Source organism: Natrix helvetica (genome assembly GCF_964273705.1).
Source record: "Natrix helvetica genome assembly, chromosome: Z".
Lineage (NCBI taxonomy): Eukaryota > Metazoa > Chordata > Lepidosauria > Squamata > Natricidae > Natrix > Natrix helvetica.
The window spans coordinates 88,123,927-88,140,067 of NC_138554.1; the positions used below are offsets into that span (position 1 = coordinate 88,123,927).

Consider the following 16,141-nt stretch of genomic DNA (forward strand, 5'->3'; position numbering starts at 1 on the left):
CTTTTTCTGAAAATGATATCCTCCTTCCCGTCACTTTAGAAACATAACGAATGGTTTCTTGAGGTTACATGATCCAGCATTTCATAATTCGAGCAATGGAAAAATTGATGTACCATAAAGACCTGAACGGACAAAACAAGAATAAAAGCAAAAGTAGCGGAGTGGGAGCAGGACTGACTATATCTATGAGAAGAGCACTTGGGGTTAACATGGCACTATAGGAGACATTCTGGAACAAAATACGCCCTCCAAGGAAATGCAAAGTTAAAATATTAGCATGACCTTCAACCACACCTTATTTCAAATCATTAATAATGGCTTACTTTGTTTGGGGTGGATTAAAAAAAATAACCACCAAACAGATGATTTTTTAATATCCAAATTCTAGCAGGTCAATGGAAAAATCAATGATATTGGAGTGTCACTTGCCTTTTAGAAAAGCAGCATTTCTCCAATTTCCCATCATATTGAAAAAAGATGCATGTCAACAGAAGACATTTTGAGCAGGATTGGTGGGAAAGGGAATGGCTCAAGATTATAATCAAACTACTCTCTCTCTCTCTCTCTTCTTGGTCCACCTCAAATGGGCTACGTTTCCTCTATGTAAATTTTGGAATTTAGCCTAGTTCCCAATAGGTGGGCTTAGGGTTTCAATTGAAAGATTATATAGCAACCTTGCCAAAACTCAGTATGTTTGCATCTCGTCCGAGCTAAGTGTTAGGTAAAAATGAAATATGGATGTATTAAATAACTAAACTGTAGCCCTCTAAAAACTGTGAGAGGCTGAGATGGGATAGACTTAAGCAAGAGGACAAAGGTCATGGACAAATAAGCAACACCTGTTTTGCACAATCCTTATAAATGCAAGACTTTTTTTTCTTTTCTACTACTTTAAAATCAAAGTACCAAGACTATTAAGTCCAGAATCTTAATTTTCCCAAGCATACCAAATTTTAATTTGGTATATTATCTACTGAAGAGAAACCCAATCTTCTGCAGCTTGCTTAGTATCTGTATCATTCATAGTGACATAGTTAGATGGCTATTTTGATTTAAAAAATGAATACAATGTCTATTGAAAAGTGTATAGAATTTCTTTATAAATTCTGTTTTGCTTTCAGATGCTTTAATGAGTGGAGATGGAAGAGAATCCTGCCATAATTTCAGACAGGGAAAGAATGTTGACAGCTTACAAGCAAATAGCATTTTGAGACTGATTTCTTGCAAAATGTTGGCATCTTTGATGGACATTGAAAACTGTGTTTTATTTCTCAACTAGTGGAATGTCATATTCAACTATTTATTCTTCCCAGCCTGACTTTGAAATGTTTAAGGATCTTTCCTTCATATGGATTGCATACTTCAGAGGAATGGTTTGTTTTTAAGAACCAGTTGAATAGTTTTTGTTTTCCCCTCTATCTCAAGGAAGAGGTTACCCCAACGAAATCAGTCAATCAAAGAAAAATGTCAGAAGTCTGTCTGATGAATAGCAATCTGGTTTTAAATTGGCTTACAATATTTATGTTTGGCTGTATAAAGTAAGTTATAAGTTGTATAAAAGAAGTTTTATTTAGATAAAAAAATTATCTGAGCTCCCTAGTACATTCCCATCATTCAGGGTACTGTGTAACAGTTTAAACCATACCAAAAAAATTGAATTCAAATAAAGATAAAAATTATTACCAAAAAGAGTTAAAATTAGTAGATGTTGGCAAGTACAATTTAACCCTTATCAGTATACATTTATAGTATCTGTGGAATGGATACTTTCCTAAATTCTCCCCCATCTGTCTGACTGTCTCTCCCTCCCTCCATCTCTTTCTTACACATCTTTATTACTAAACACCAGAAATGTATTGGGCAATGTTCTGTCATATGTTATATCTGAGGCAGAAAACAAGGTATTGCCCAATATGCAGAAAAACAAAAAAGAAATACCAGAAAAATTTATGGGAAACTAACCTGATCTAAACAAACCATCAAGATTCTTCCTGCTTCAAGGTCCAGATTCAGTCTTTACCTTTTTGAATGAAACAACCAATTTCCATTTAAAATCAAAGACAGTATTTAGATCCCAGAAACAGAATACTTGTTTCAATCATCAGATCAATATGGAATTAAGTTACATTTCTTTCAACATCTTATAAAATGTATTTAGCAGAAGATGAAGTGGGAAAAAGGTGTGCTGGAGATATCACAGACATCTACTGATTGATGTTTTCCACAGTTATCTTTTCTCTGAGTGAAGATGAATTTGCCAAAATCTTGCCAAACTGGCTTTTAAAGTTCATCTAGGGTTTTTTTTTAAATTGTGCTGTACTTTACAAAGAATGTTTTATCAGTGCCTTTTAAATTAAAGCATTACATCTTTATCTCTTCTCCTAGTCAGTCTTTATAATGTTTACTTTCACAATGATTTGTTGGTTGTCATCTCCGGTTCAGAGCTATTAATGTACTGATTTGTTATGTATTAACAACAGAGTATGTGCATTATGCATTCATAAAGGTGCTGCAACAAATCTCCACCTCTCCCTCTTCCCCGTCCCTCCCTCCTTTCTTCTCTCTCTCTCTCCCTCCATCCCTCCTTCCTTCTCTCTCTCTCTCTCTCCCCTCCATCACTCCTTCCTTCTCTCTCCGCCCCCCCCCCCCCCGCGTCCCATACACATCTTTCTTACTAGGCACCAGAAATGTCTTGGAAAATGTTCTCTCATGTGTTATATCTGAGGTAAAAAAAGAAATCTTTTTAAGCAACTTTTAGTTTATCTCCATCACTGACTTCACCTATCCATTTTTTTTACCTAGTGTCAATTTCTGGCTTTACCCATGTTAATAACTGTTATTTTTAGCTCTTGGCAAAGCAAATATATTTTATTATAGTACACAAAATAACAGAACTATTCAATATTCAAAGATGCTCTTCATTAACTTAGTGTTCAAAAAGCATAACAAAACCATGCTACATTTTCTTTTTAAAGTCTTCCTCTGATAAAACCTCTGCACGCCTTACACAAGTATCATGAAGTCCACCATTCCATTGTACAAGAGCTACTCTCTAAACAGACCAGTTTAAAGATTCTGTTAAATCCAAGATGCAAATAAGGACATAGAAAGTAGCAAAAAGACTCAGCTACCCACATCATATTTTCTTTTAAAATGCAGCACAGAAAGGATTATTGGTCTTACTAAACTGACTTGGGATGTACTTATGGGAAAGGTTTTTCTTTTTTAGTTGTTTCATTCACAAAATTTTATCACAAATACAAATGATTATGAACATGCAGATCAGCTGTAATGTGTTATGTTGTTGGTAGAGCAAGATATTATTTCCCTCCCACTATGTGTATAGTGAGAGAGAGAGAGAGAGAGAGACAGACAGACAGACAGACAGACATTTATGTGCCCACATTCATTTTTATTCACTATTTTCTCTAACATATGGAGCTTTTAAGTGTAAGTAGGTAAAACAGCATATTTGATGGCTCGCTAGAGGAGAGAGGAGAGGGGAAAGTGAAAAATGGGAAAATTAGAATATAAATGTGGTGGGGGGAGAACAGAGCACTTAGGAATTTAAAATCTCTTATGGCTTACCTAGCACTTTTTTATTTTAGTAGTCCTACTGAATGCAACATTTCCAGACATCATTCCATAAATTTCTCCAGTGCAAGCATATTTAATATAGATTTATTCCATTATCTATTCTTTTTTTATGTCAGTTTTTGATTAGAAGAAGAACAAATGCTAAAGAGGTTGGTTCCCTGGAGGAGCCCAATTTCATAGGTTTACAAATCTATTCCCTCAAAAATCCATAATATTTTTTGAGTACCTCTATTTTACTTCCACAATTTCCTTGTAACTTCTTCCCCTTTCCCCCTTATTTAATACAATTGTTATAGCATATAGGCAACAAACATTGCTTAATGCCTAATTAATATTAGGAGTCACCTATCTGGAAACTGAGGTGATAACAACAAAAGTTATATTGAATTCTAAAAAACATTCATAGTGAGTCACATATCATCCTCCATCTTAATTTCAATATGGCCATGTGATATTATTGATGGGTGGCATATCTTACATATAAACACATGTGGATAGAATGTGAACAAGGCCCATTGAAATGTCTTTATGTTTCCAGTGCTTCAGGAAAAGCTTAGATTACTTCCTATAGCCAAACCATTTGCAAGCTGTACCTTTTTTTTATTTTGGACCACAGAAAAAATTCAGTGTTATCAAGAAATTGAAAAATTGACATTCTAAATTCTGAATGCTGACTACTGGTCCCATATGTTCCCCAAATGTCACCAGAGGCAGCTGAAAAATAGTTGGATCTCGATAATTACTTGCATAAGAGCCCTAGTGGTGCAGCATATCACCATTGTAAATCTCTGGATTAAAATATTGTATAGTAACAACAAGTCATTATGCTGCAGAATTTGCATGATTGTGAACATAATGCCTCTTTGCTATTCATTAAGATGGCCAGCTAGCTTGCACACACGTTTTTTTTAAAAATGGAAGCTACTTTAATAATCACACTAAATTTAATGAGGCAATTTCTTCAAGCAGAAACCTAATTGTTCAGGCTCTCGTGTAAATCTGAAAAAGAACTTCCTGCTTTAATAAAAGATAAATAAATGCTATTTCATAATTAGGTATTGTCAACATACGTATTTTCTCCTATTGTTATGAACTGCCTAGAAAGCAGATCCGGTCTCCTTCCCCGTCTTAGATCCCGATGACAACAGACCGAATACAGAACCAGATTGCCCAAAAAGAGCACAGCATAATATTCTTTTTTACATGTCTTTCTTACTTTGCCTTGTAATTTCTACATAACATTTAACTGTATGTTGATAACAATATACAAGTCATATTATTTTATCATGCTAACTGAAGAAATAACCATCTGTTGTCATGCTTTTGCAGAACTACTTTTTGCAGTACCATAAGGAGGCAAGTTAAGTTACCAGCGATAGGAGCTCTGACCTTATAAAGGAACCAGGGAGACTGATGCAGCCTCTTCATTCAATTCTTGTAAAAGACTGCAGAATAGCGACATTGAAATGAATTCTTAATTTGGGACACTGGAAAATACAAATGGCAGGATTGTCAAGGTGCTGGTATCTCTGTTGATTCTGAGGAATAGTCAGTCTTGTCATTGTCTGTTGCTAGTTCTGGTAGAAAAAAAAACAGCAACCGGCCCAAATGAGGTTATATGACCCAGAATCCTTATTGTACAGAAATATAATTCAAGCCATTCTTCAATTAAAACTCCCCCATCTCACCCAACACTGGGGCTACCTGAATTGTATGTTGTTTTGCTCTATAGTTGAAAGTCAAGGCATGTAAAAGATACCATGAACACCACACTCTGTAATAGGTAATCATGGTATGAACATAGGCCTAATAGGTGTTTTCTCCACTAGCAATTTGTAGCAACTTCTAAAGATCATCCAGCCATAGTAGTAATATATACTGCAATAGTAATGATAACAGGTATTATAGCCAGCAATGACTATAATATTAAGATGTTACTAGTAATAGTCTGTAGGACAAACAAAGCTCATGGGAAGTAATAACCTGTTTCCACAAAGGAAACTTGCTTGTTTTCCAATAAATGTACAACTTTTGAATTATTTACAAAAGTTGGTAATTATTTACAAACATCCAAACAATGGGTAGTAGTGGTAGGAGTTCAATTGCAAGCATGAAGAAAGAAAGAAAGAAAGAAAGAAAGAAAGAAAGAAAGAAAGAAAGAAAGAAAGAAAGAAAGAAAGACAGACAGACTTTACTTTGCATTGGCATCCTTCATTTCCAGAAAACTATGGTATCGTGCTCTGGAAAGAGGTTCTAAAGCAGCATCTGGTGTGGCTAAAAAGTCACGTGGGTATGCAGAGCCTCAGAATCCAAAGGTTTATCACTTAGTTCTATAAGGAATTGCAATATGTCAAACGATCTAGTGCTCAACTTGAGGGTTCTCCTAGATTTATGACTCCTGCTCAAAAAGCAGGTGGCAGTTGTGGCTAGAAGAGCTTTTACACAACTTTATGCCCTTTTCAGTGCCAACTGTGCCCTTTCCTGAATTACGAGGCTCTGAACTCATTCACGCCCTGGTCATCTCCTGCTTAGATTATTGCAATATGCTGTGCCTGGGGCTATTCTTGGAAAGTATTCAGAAACTATAATTGGTCCATATTGCAGCAATGTGGACAGTTTTGGAGGCCCTTAGGCAGGGGTGAAATCTACATACCTTTGCTACCAGTTCGTAAATGTGAGCGTGCACAGAGCATGCGCAGACCGTCAAAAATGGATGTGATGACATTAGCCTGCTATCGAGTGGGGCCTGAAAAATTAAGTAGAACAGCAAGAGGGGGAAATCTGCTGTGCCAGGTGATTTAGATTAGATAGAAAGCAGGAAAACCTGCTTTCACAGGTACATCATAGCTGACCATCAAAAATATCAGTTCACCTGAACTAGTAGCATTTTTTTTACTACCTGTTCAGGCAAACCAGTCCATACCAGTAGCATTTCACCCCTGCCCTTAGGGTGGCACATGTAATACCATTGTCATGCAAGCTACACTGGGTGAAAATCTGCTTCCGGTTATAATTCAAGTTGTTGGTTATTATCTTCAAAACCTTCTATGACATGAGTCCAAGATATCTGTGAAAATATCTTTCCGCAATGGAACTGGCCTGCCAGCCTTATGGTGGCAGAAAGGAATTTTGGCTGCTGGAATCTAGAAGAAGAGTCTTTTCTGCCACAGCCCATCTGGCATCTTGAAGCATCTTGCCACAGTAGGTAAAAATTTTCCCCTTCCCCCTTTAGTCTTCAGGGAAAGCTTAAAACTTGGCTATGTAGGTTGGTTTGGAGTCCTGAAGGAGAAACTGTTTGTTGGAGATAGTAACAGAGAACATTACCCCATTTCCCCGCTCCAAACCCCTGCTTTTTAGTTTATTTTATTTTTTTTGTAATTCTAATCTGTTTTCACATTTGTAATTGCTTTAATATCTGTATATTTTATCATACCTTAAGTCGCTCAGAATTGCCTTGAACCTTAGATGGTGGCAAATACATTTAATAATAATAGAAGAAAAAGGAGGCAGAGGGGCTAATTGTGGCTGCACAAGACCAAGCCTTATGAACAAATGCATATAAAGACAGAATTGAAAATAAAGCAACAGACAAAAGTGCCACCTCTGCAAAAAAGCTGACCATCTGGTTACTGCTGCAAGAAGATTGCACAGATTGACTACAAACAGCAACAGCATGATAAAGTAGCAACAATGGTGCATTGAAAGCTCTGCGAGAATTTGCCTGCAAATAAGAACTGATGGGACCATAAAATAGAGAAAGTCATAGAAAATGAAGAAGCTAACATGCTCTGGGATTTTAGAATTCAAACTGACAGGCATTTTCTACTTAATATCCCAGACTTAATAATTGTTAATAAGAAAGACAAAGTCTGATTACTGGACATGGTACCAATAGTACCCGGGGACAGCAGAATAGAAGAAAAAGAACCGAAGATAACAAAATACAAATACCTGCAAATAGAAATAGAATGACTGTGGCAAAAAAGGCAAAAATAGTACTAGTAATAATAGACACCTTGGGTAAAATCACTAAATAACTGGAGCACCCCTGGAATACTACAGAGTTGAGAAAATTATCATCAGTCAATAGCAAGATGGAGCTTTACTTGGAACAGCTAACATTTTGTAATAATACTTTTAACATCATCAAACATTCGCATCTGTCTATCCCTGGTAGATAAAAAAGCAATATCTAGTCTAAACATCTAGCTGTGTGAGTAACTCAGGAATGGGTTTCAAAATATTTTACTACCGGTTCTGTGGGCATGGCTAGGTGACTGAGTGGGTGTGGCCAGCTTGACATCACTCACGCACACTCAGTCACATGACCCCCACCACCAACCCACGTCCACTGAAATGGTGGCAAAAAAATTAGGAACTCCGACAGAGGGAAGTGGGGAAGAGAGGGGGAAAACTCCCAAAAACAGACCGCCAGAGGATTTAGGGTGTGGAAAAGCCATACATTTCCTAGAAGGAATTGAAGCATTCAACTTTGCAGCCCGGAGACCATGCCTGTGTTTATAAACCCAGCAGATGAGTGAGGAGGGGAGGAAGAGAACAACAGAAAGGAAAGGGTGGGAGATAGGAAAAAATGCAGATGGAGGCACTGGACTGTGCAAGCAGGGTGGGAGAGAGGGAGGAAAATTCACCCGATCCTGGCTTGGAACAAGGCGGTGAGGAGGAACTGGCTGCAACCCCCCAAAACACCCCCAGGCGCAGCAAGGGCCATGGGAAATCGCAGAGGCCAGATGTCAAAACTCCCCACCTCATAGTAGAGAAGCGCTGTTCAGCATCTGCAGGCTCTCACTTTGCTCGTCAGCATGGCCCTGCCGATCAATCAGCCACCCCCCTGGCACATTCCAGATTCCCCAGCTGACAAGCGGCCGCTCCTGAGCATGCCGCTGCTGTGGATTGTGCCACTGGACGCCTCCATACCTCTCCCTTCACCACCTCCACCCCCAGGTATGGCAAGCCCCGTAATGGGACTCAACACAAGATTCAACACACATGCTTGTGCCCTGCAGTTGCATGTGATACCCCCACCCCACCCTGAGTTCCTCCTTTTGTGTTCTGTTTTCATGCCTTCAGATGGAAGGAAACATGCCCTGCACGGCATCCTGGCTCTGCTCTCTGCTCCACCAGAAGGCATGAAAATGGAATACAGGAGGAACCCAGGATGTGTGTGTGGAGGGGGGTTTACACCGGACTGCATGTGCATGCTTGTGCCCTGGAGTCGCATGTGGCACCCCCCCCCAAAGAGAACAAGGCGGGCGCGGTACACCCAGAGCCACCGCTTCTTCTTCGCAACAGCTGAGGACAGTAGAGGAGCTGAGGTTGGAGGCCAGAGCCATGTTGCAATCCCTTCCCAGCCTTTGCCCATGTCTGTGTGTCATTTTTGGGTATCCAGCTTGCCGGCCTGCCTTACCTGTCCCCGTTGCAGCTACAATGGCAGCTTCAGGAGATGCTGGCTGGCGCGGAGGCATAGGCGAAGGCTGGGAGTGGGGTGCAACACGTGGGAGGCTCCCCACAGTTCCTCAGCTCCTCTTCCATCGTCAACTGTTGTGAAGAAGCGGCGGCTCTGGGTGCACCATGCCCACTTTGTTCTCCCTGTCAGAAAATTCCCCATGGGGTGGAATTTCACAACCTTGCAGGTCACATGCCCCCCACCTAGCCATGCCCACAAAACCAGCAAAAAACTCTCTGAGAGCTGGCTTGAGGGATGGCCAGCCTCCCCCGCTACTGCACCGTTCCCTCGCCGTTCACGTGGATCATCTGCCAGTGGGGCACCTCCCATTTTGCCCCGCATGCGCCCCCTTCCCGCGAGCTGCAGCCTGGGTCAGGCCTGGTCAGCTGGGTGGCCGGCTGGCACCGGCCTGGCTTCCAATGCACCATCTGGCAGGGGCAGCGAGGAAAGGGTACAGTGGTGGGGGAGGCTGGCTATCCCCCAAGCCAGCTCTCAGAGGAAAGTAGCAGGGATGCCGGCTCGGGATTCCCTTCCCTTACCACTCGCTGCCACTGCCCTTGCGGGACGGAGCATTGAAGGCCAGTGGGAGATGCTTGGAATAGGAAAATCATGCAAGTTCAAAAAGTTCAGAGAGTGCAGTGTAGTGGATGAGTGTGGTACTAGGTCTCAAGAATCCTATATTTAAAGCTACTATCAATTCAGTAATTTTTTAATAAAAGCAAATTTATTCATATTTAATATTTCAAGCAAAATAATGATTTCCAGTTATTTATTCAACCAAATGGTAGATTACATAAATGTTAAAAGAAACACAGGGAAAAGAAATATTTCCTTGCTTTCCTTACCTTGGCCTTAGAACCATAATCAAGTTTCTAAACTTTTTAAATTATAAAGCAAGAAAAATTATTAATGAAGTGGAAAATTCTAAGTAAATTATGCTTCTGTGCAGAGAGTCCTTTATTCTTTGAACCAATATTCTCTTTGCAGTTATAGGTCACATGCTTTATTATGTTTACGTGACACTTTGAGATTCAAGTTAGCCAATCACATTTTTAAAAATCTCGCATGTTGTGTAAACCCAACTCATGTGCTTAGAACTTGGAAAATTGGGTTAAATGAAAACAACCATGGATAAACATCCATGCAAACACAGCTGTTCTCTCTTCCTTTGCCCTAGGCATTTTTGATTGTCCTTAGAACACCCTTCCCAACTTCCTCCCACAATTTCCCCAAGAAACTCGCTGTTAAAATTCAGCACCAAATTATCAAATATACGTCACATATGCTGGGATTTGAAGAGAAATTATGAAATATACTACAAGTGTGATAAGTTTATCATGAGCTTAAACAATCCTGGAGTTATCTCCCCCCTCCACCTGGAGAAATTAGACCAAAAAAAAATCTAATATCTTATTGTTATCTTCCTTACAACTCTAAGCTACCCCAATCAGCCTCAGCATTGTAATGTGATGAGACAATCTGCCCATAGCAGATACATGCAAATACTAAGCTAAGTTGCTACTTGGTTTTCAGCTTGAACAGTCATAGGACTGTACTGTTACCATCCCCCTTAGACAAAGTATATCATTCTGCACAAGTGACTTTGAATATTCCTTAAATATAAAGAAGATGCAAGCATAAGCAATCCAGGGGTGGGTTCCTGCCAGTTCTAACTTCTTCTATAGAAGAGGTTCCACAAATTTACAGTGCCATTTAGAACCGGTTCCAGCTCCCTCCCCCTGCCCGTCCGCACATCATCAAGATGAAGAGCGAGAGGAGGAATTCTGGGAGTTGAAATCCACAAGTCTTAAAGCTGTCAAGTTTGAACACCCCTGGGGTTTTTTTCCTAAAGGGTTAGGGGTGCAAGGGTCTTATAACTTGACAGCTTTAAGACTTCCACACTTCAATGCCAGAGTTCCTGAGCAACATGACTGGAGGAGGAATTCTGGGAGTTGAAGCCCACAAGTCTTAAAGCTGTCAAGTTTGAACACCCCTGGGGGATTTTTCCTAAAGGGCTAGGGGTGCAAGGGTCTTGTAACTTGACAGTTTTAAGACTTGCGTGCTTCAAATGCCAGAGTTTCTGAGCCAACATTTTGGTTGCTAAGCAAGAGCGTTGTTAAGTGAGTTTCACCACATTTTACAAGTTGGCCATGCCCACCCAGTCACATGGCTGGCAAGCCACTCCCACCCGGTTACATGGCTGGCAAGCCACTCCCACAAAGCAGGCCACACCTACAGAAGAGGTTCTAAAAAAATTTGAAACCTACTGTACCACTGAAGCAATCTGAGATTCCACCCTCTGCAGAAAGCCAATTGATCAATGATGAGGAAACAGGGCCAATGATGCTAGATTTTCCTTTTTTAATCAGCTAATATCCAAAAGCCTCCCTCATTCCATTGCCCAATCTGTCTTTTGCACCAGCTGAAAGTTTTCCACTGTGCAGTCCATTATTTGTCAGCAGCAGATGCAGGACATTCTGGTCAAGCTATTCTGAGTAACTTGCTGATCTGATCTGCACTCGGAGGAATCACAAAAGCAAAAATTGGATGAAGATCTACTAGTGATTTGCTCAAAGAATTCCCTCCCACTTAAAACAACACAAATGTACTTTTCTGAGCATGCATCACTGTAATACATTTATAGGTTCCTGCATGCTCTTGTATTATGCACAGGGTAATACGATGAAGAGATGGGTGAACAAGCCTTTTACAGTGAAAATTTGGATGTGCCAAGCATACGCATTTATGCTGCTCAGAATACTCTAAAAAGCAAACATAGTTCTTAGGGCAAATTAAAACAGCAATTGTCTAGCACTTAAAAAGCATTGAAATGGGGACTAGGACTATAATGTCACATAGATGGGTTCCAAACTTGCCACCTTGAAATGTCAACTGTTTATATTACCTGAAAAAAAGCAATTCAATTTACTTGAGTTTTCATGATATAAAACATCTGCTTCACTAGTAAAGCAAATGGCATTCAGTATAGCATTCTGATTTCTTGCCTGATGCTATTTCTCCTAGTATATAATGGCTGTGCTATATCTCTTAGAGGCCATTTGCTGGTAGCTTCTGTAATGGATATTCCAATCCAGCGGTTATGGGTATTCCAATCCATTAGCTTCTGTTATGGGTATTCCAATTCAGTCTTACCTGTGAAGTGAAAATGTTTTCAAAGCTATAAAGCCAGGGCTGCCAGTTTCCTCCATCTTTCATCTTTGACTTGGAGCAGAATGACCTTCCTAGGCAGCAGATGGGCCAAAGCCTAATTTGCACTGCAGATGTAAAGGTAAAGGTTTCCCTGTCAATTATGTCTGACTCAGTGGTGGGTTTCAATTTTTTTTAGAAACTATTCTGTAGGTGTGGTCTATTTTGTGGGAGTGACTTGGCAGTCATGTGAGTGGGTGGGAGTGGCTTTGTGGTCATGAGATCGGGTGGGCCTGGCCAACTTGGAAAATGTGGTGAAACTAACTTAACAACACTCTTGCTTAGCAATCAAAATTTTGGGCTCAATTGTGGTCATAAGTTTTCTTTCTTTCTTTCTTTCTTCCTTTATTTCCCTTTCCTTTTTTCTATCTTTGTCTCTCTCTTTTTTCTCACACTCACTCCATTCCTTTCTTTCTTGTGAGTATCTCTCCCACTTTCGTTCTTTCTCACTTCCCTCTTTCTTTCTTTTTCTTTCTCTTTGTCTTTCTTTTTCTCTTTCTTTCTTTCTTTCTTTCTTCCTTTCTTTCTTCCTTTCTTCCTTTCATTCTTTCTCCCTTCCTTCCTTCCTTCCTTCCTTCCTTCCTTTCTAAATCACTGTAAGGTTTGATGAAAGCAGTCATATATTTAGGATGAATCCAAAACTTAAACCAGGATCTCCAAAACTTAAACCAGGATTCCAACAAAAACCTCTAGGTCAGCATCAAACTAACACTCTCTCTCTCTCTCTCTCTCTCTCTCTCTCTCTCTCACACACACACACACACACACACACACACACACACACACACACACACCACAACTGATGAAGCTTCTTGGATGGGAAGTGCAACATTTTGTTGTTCTTCTTTCTCAAGGAAAAAGCAATCCAGTTGCCTTTTGGAAAAAGCACCTTTGAGACATAAAAGAGCTGTCACGGGCTGAAGAGCTTCCCGTTACAGGCGCAGCAGCTTCAGGCACCTGCTCATGGCTGACAGTTCCATTCAGGAGCGGAGGCGGCAGCAGCAGCAGCAGCAGCAGGAACAGCGCAAGATGCCCTGGAACCCAGGCACTTTCAGGACCTTCACAGGCCAGGAACCGGCTGGAAAAAAGCCTGCTGCCGCTTCCGAGCGCCGCATCTTCGTGCCGCATCTTCGCTCCACGAGTGGCAGACACACCTGTTGCAAAGCAGTCCCGTGCTGCAGCCCGGCTGAGTAAGACAAGTGCCCTTCGCGCCTGCCAAGCCTCCCCAAGACGGGCTGCCTCAGTCGCACCAGCTGTTGGTTGGGCCAAGGCAACAAGGGAGCGCCCCCCACATGGCTTGTTCAAACAGGCGAGGGGAAAAGAAACCCATCTTTTTCCTTCCTCTCCATGGATTCCCCCCCCCAATTGGAAATGAGGCGGTTGTGAAAGAAAAGGGAACACGCCCGTGTGGCTTTTAAAACAGGCAAAGAAGGAACAGGAGGGGAGGATTCGTTGGACAAGTTCACGGGTGCATGCTGCTCTCTCCTCTGACAGCCTCCTCGTTTCCAATGAAGGGGATCAGTGCGAGCCACGGTCCCCTTCATATTGGCTCAGGAAGGAGGGGAATGGGACCGTGGCTCGCGCTGATCTGAGGCTAGCACTGAGGAGTCTCCTGAACAGGCGGTCCCATTCATCTCTTTGCTGAGCCAAAATGAAGGGGACTGCGGCTCACGCTGATTTGAGGCTAGCGCTGAAGAGCCTCCTGCACAGCATGGCTCTTCTCCGCAGTGCAGCAGAAGGAGTTGCTGTCCGTGCCACCATGATCCTGGGGTATTTTGCTTGCACGCTTGCAAAGATCAAAGTTGTCACAGTCCTCCCTTCATGATGATCATTTGATGACGTCAGTGCCTCACCAGCCATAAACCTCACCGCACATCACTGCAGAACACCAATTGATCATGAAAAATATGGTCTCTAAAAAGAAGAGCTTCCAGTACAGAACAACAGTGGAAGCTGCTTTACACTAAGTTAGTTTATTGGTCCATTTAGTACAATTTATACCAAATATGTTGTTTTCCTTTTTTAAAATGAAGGGTTGATGACTTGCAACTAAATTGGACAGAGTAGCATGGCATAGTTCTGAATCTCTCCCACTCTGCCAAAATATGAAATTACATTGAGGGTCCCCTGAAGGCCACTGTTCTCTCAGACACTGCTGTTGAGAATTTAAAGCCTCAAAATGAGTCTACAAGATTGTGGGACTGAGAAATAAACAATGAATAGATAGAGATAAACCACCTGCCAGGGTTGGCCAAGAAGGGCATCGTTTGCATGGATGTGTGCTGTGAGTTATTGAATGCAAACTCCGCCACTGCCAGGTAGTCTGCCCAATAATTTTGCTGCTGGTTCACCAAAGTGCGCAGGTGCTGCTCCAAGATCCCAATCAGTTTCTCCATCCCTCCATCGGTTTCTGGATGGTGCACAGAGGACAAGCAGATTTTTACATCCAAGGCCTTCATCAGCCATTTCCAAAACTGGGCTGTAAATTGCGCTCTTCTGTCCGACACAACCCTGTCAGGTAGGCCGTGCAGCCTGAAAACATGTTGGATAAACATGCAGGCGGTGGCACGGGCTGTCGGTAATCCCCGACATGAGATAAAATACGCCATCTTCATCAGCATGTCTACCACTACGAACACCGTGGTAAATCCAGAAGACGGAGGCAAGTCCTGTCAAGAAGTCCATAGAAATGGCCCCCCAGGGTCTCTTCAGTGTCGGCAATGGCTGGAGCAGCCCTGGGGGGGCTCCCGTCACTGACTTGGCCTACCAACACCGTACACAAGATGTGATGTAAGATTGTATGTCATGCCATAATAGGGGCCACCAGAAGGTATGGGAGACCAGGTTCAAGGTCTTGAAGAGGCCAAAGTTCCCCACTGCAGGATTATCATGGCACTGGGATAGAATAAGTCCCTGAAGTGGCCTCACTGGAACATAGTCTGTCTCGGTATCACAAGAGTTCATCGGTGAATGTCCATGGGGAGGCAGGCCCCACCTCTGCTTTCCGTTGTTCCACCCAATCGTCATGCCGCTGCACTTCCCGTATCTGAGGCCGTAAGTCCATAGGCTCCTGAACTCTAAGGGCAAAACTGCCCGGGGTAGAATCTGGTCTTTGGTACAAGAATACTTGAGTTTCCGCGAGAGTGCATCTGCCCTTTGGTTGCGAGCACTGGGGATGTATGTCACACGGAAATTGAACCATGCAAAGAAGAGGGACCACTGAATCTGGCGCTTTTTCAATTTTCATGCGGTTTTCAAAAATTCCAAATTTCTATGATCCGCCTGGACTTCAATTTGATGTCTGGCCCCCTCTAAATGATGCCTCCAGGCCTCAACGCCACCTTAATGGCTAGTAACTCCTTCTCCCAAATGATATAATTGCGCTCGGAAGAATTGAGTTTCCGCGAATAAGCACAAGGGAAGGGTTTACCACTGGAGGCATGAGCCTGAAGTAATACCGCTCCAACAGCGATATCTGAGGCATCTGCCTCCACTACAAGCGGATGGTGGGGGTCAGGATGCTTCAAGATGGGCTCTTTCATGAAGGCCTGCTTCAAGGCCTGGAACGCTGGTTGCTCAGAGGCACTCCAGTGAAACAGAACTTTCTTCTGAAGGAGCCAAGTGAGGGGCGCAGTCAGGGAAGCAAAGCCGGGGATAAAGATCCGATAATAATTGGCAAACTTGAGGAGTCGCCGGACATCCTTCACTCGCCGAGGAGGTTGCCAACTACACAAAGACTTCACCTTGCCCGGCTCCATCGCAATGCCTTCAGGAGAGATACGATGCCCCAGGAACTCGGTGGTGGACTGCCAGAACTGGCACTTCTCCAGTTTTGCATACAAGCGATTCTCACGGAGCTGTTGTAAGACCAGG

At 42.1% G+C, this 16,141-nt stretch overlaps 1 protein-coding gene across 4 annotated transcripts in view; it reads right to left on the reverse strand.

Annotated features, from left to right (window-relative positions):
- The window catches only part of POMGNT2 (protein O-linked mannose N-acetylglucosaminyltransferase 2 (beta 1,4-)), a 223,410-nt gene that overhangs the window by 92,687 nt on the left and 114,582 nt on the right, over positions 1-16,141 (reverse strand). The window contains exon 4 of one of the 4 annotated variants that reach the window (XM_081970113.1): positions 4,987-5,174. The exons of the other annotated variants lie outside the window; for them this stretch is intronic. The gene's annotated coding sequence lies outside the window, so the exon portion shown is untranslated. The remainder of the gene's footprint in view (positions 1-4,986; positions 5,175-16,141) is intronic. 4 annotated transcript variants of the gene reach the window in all.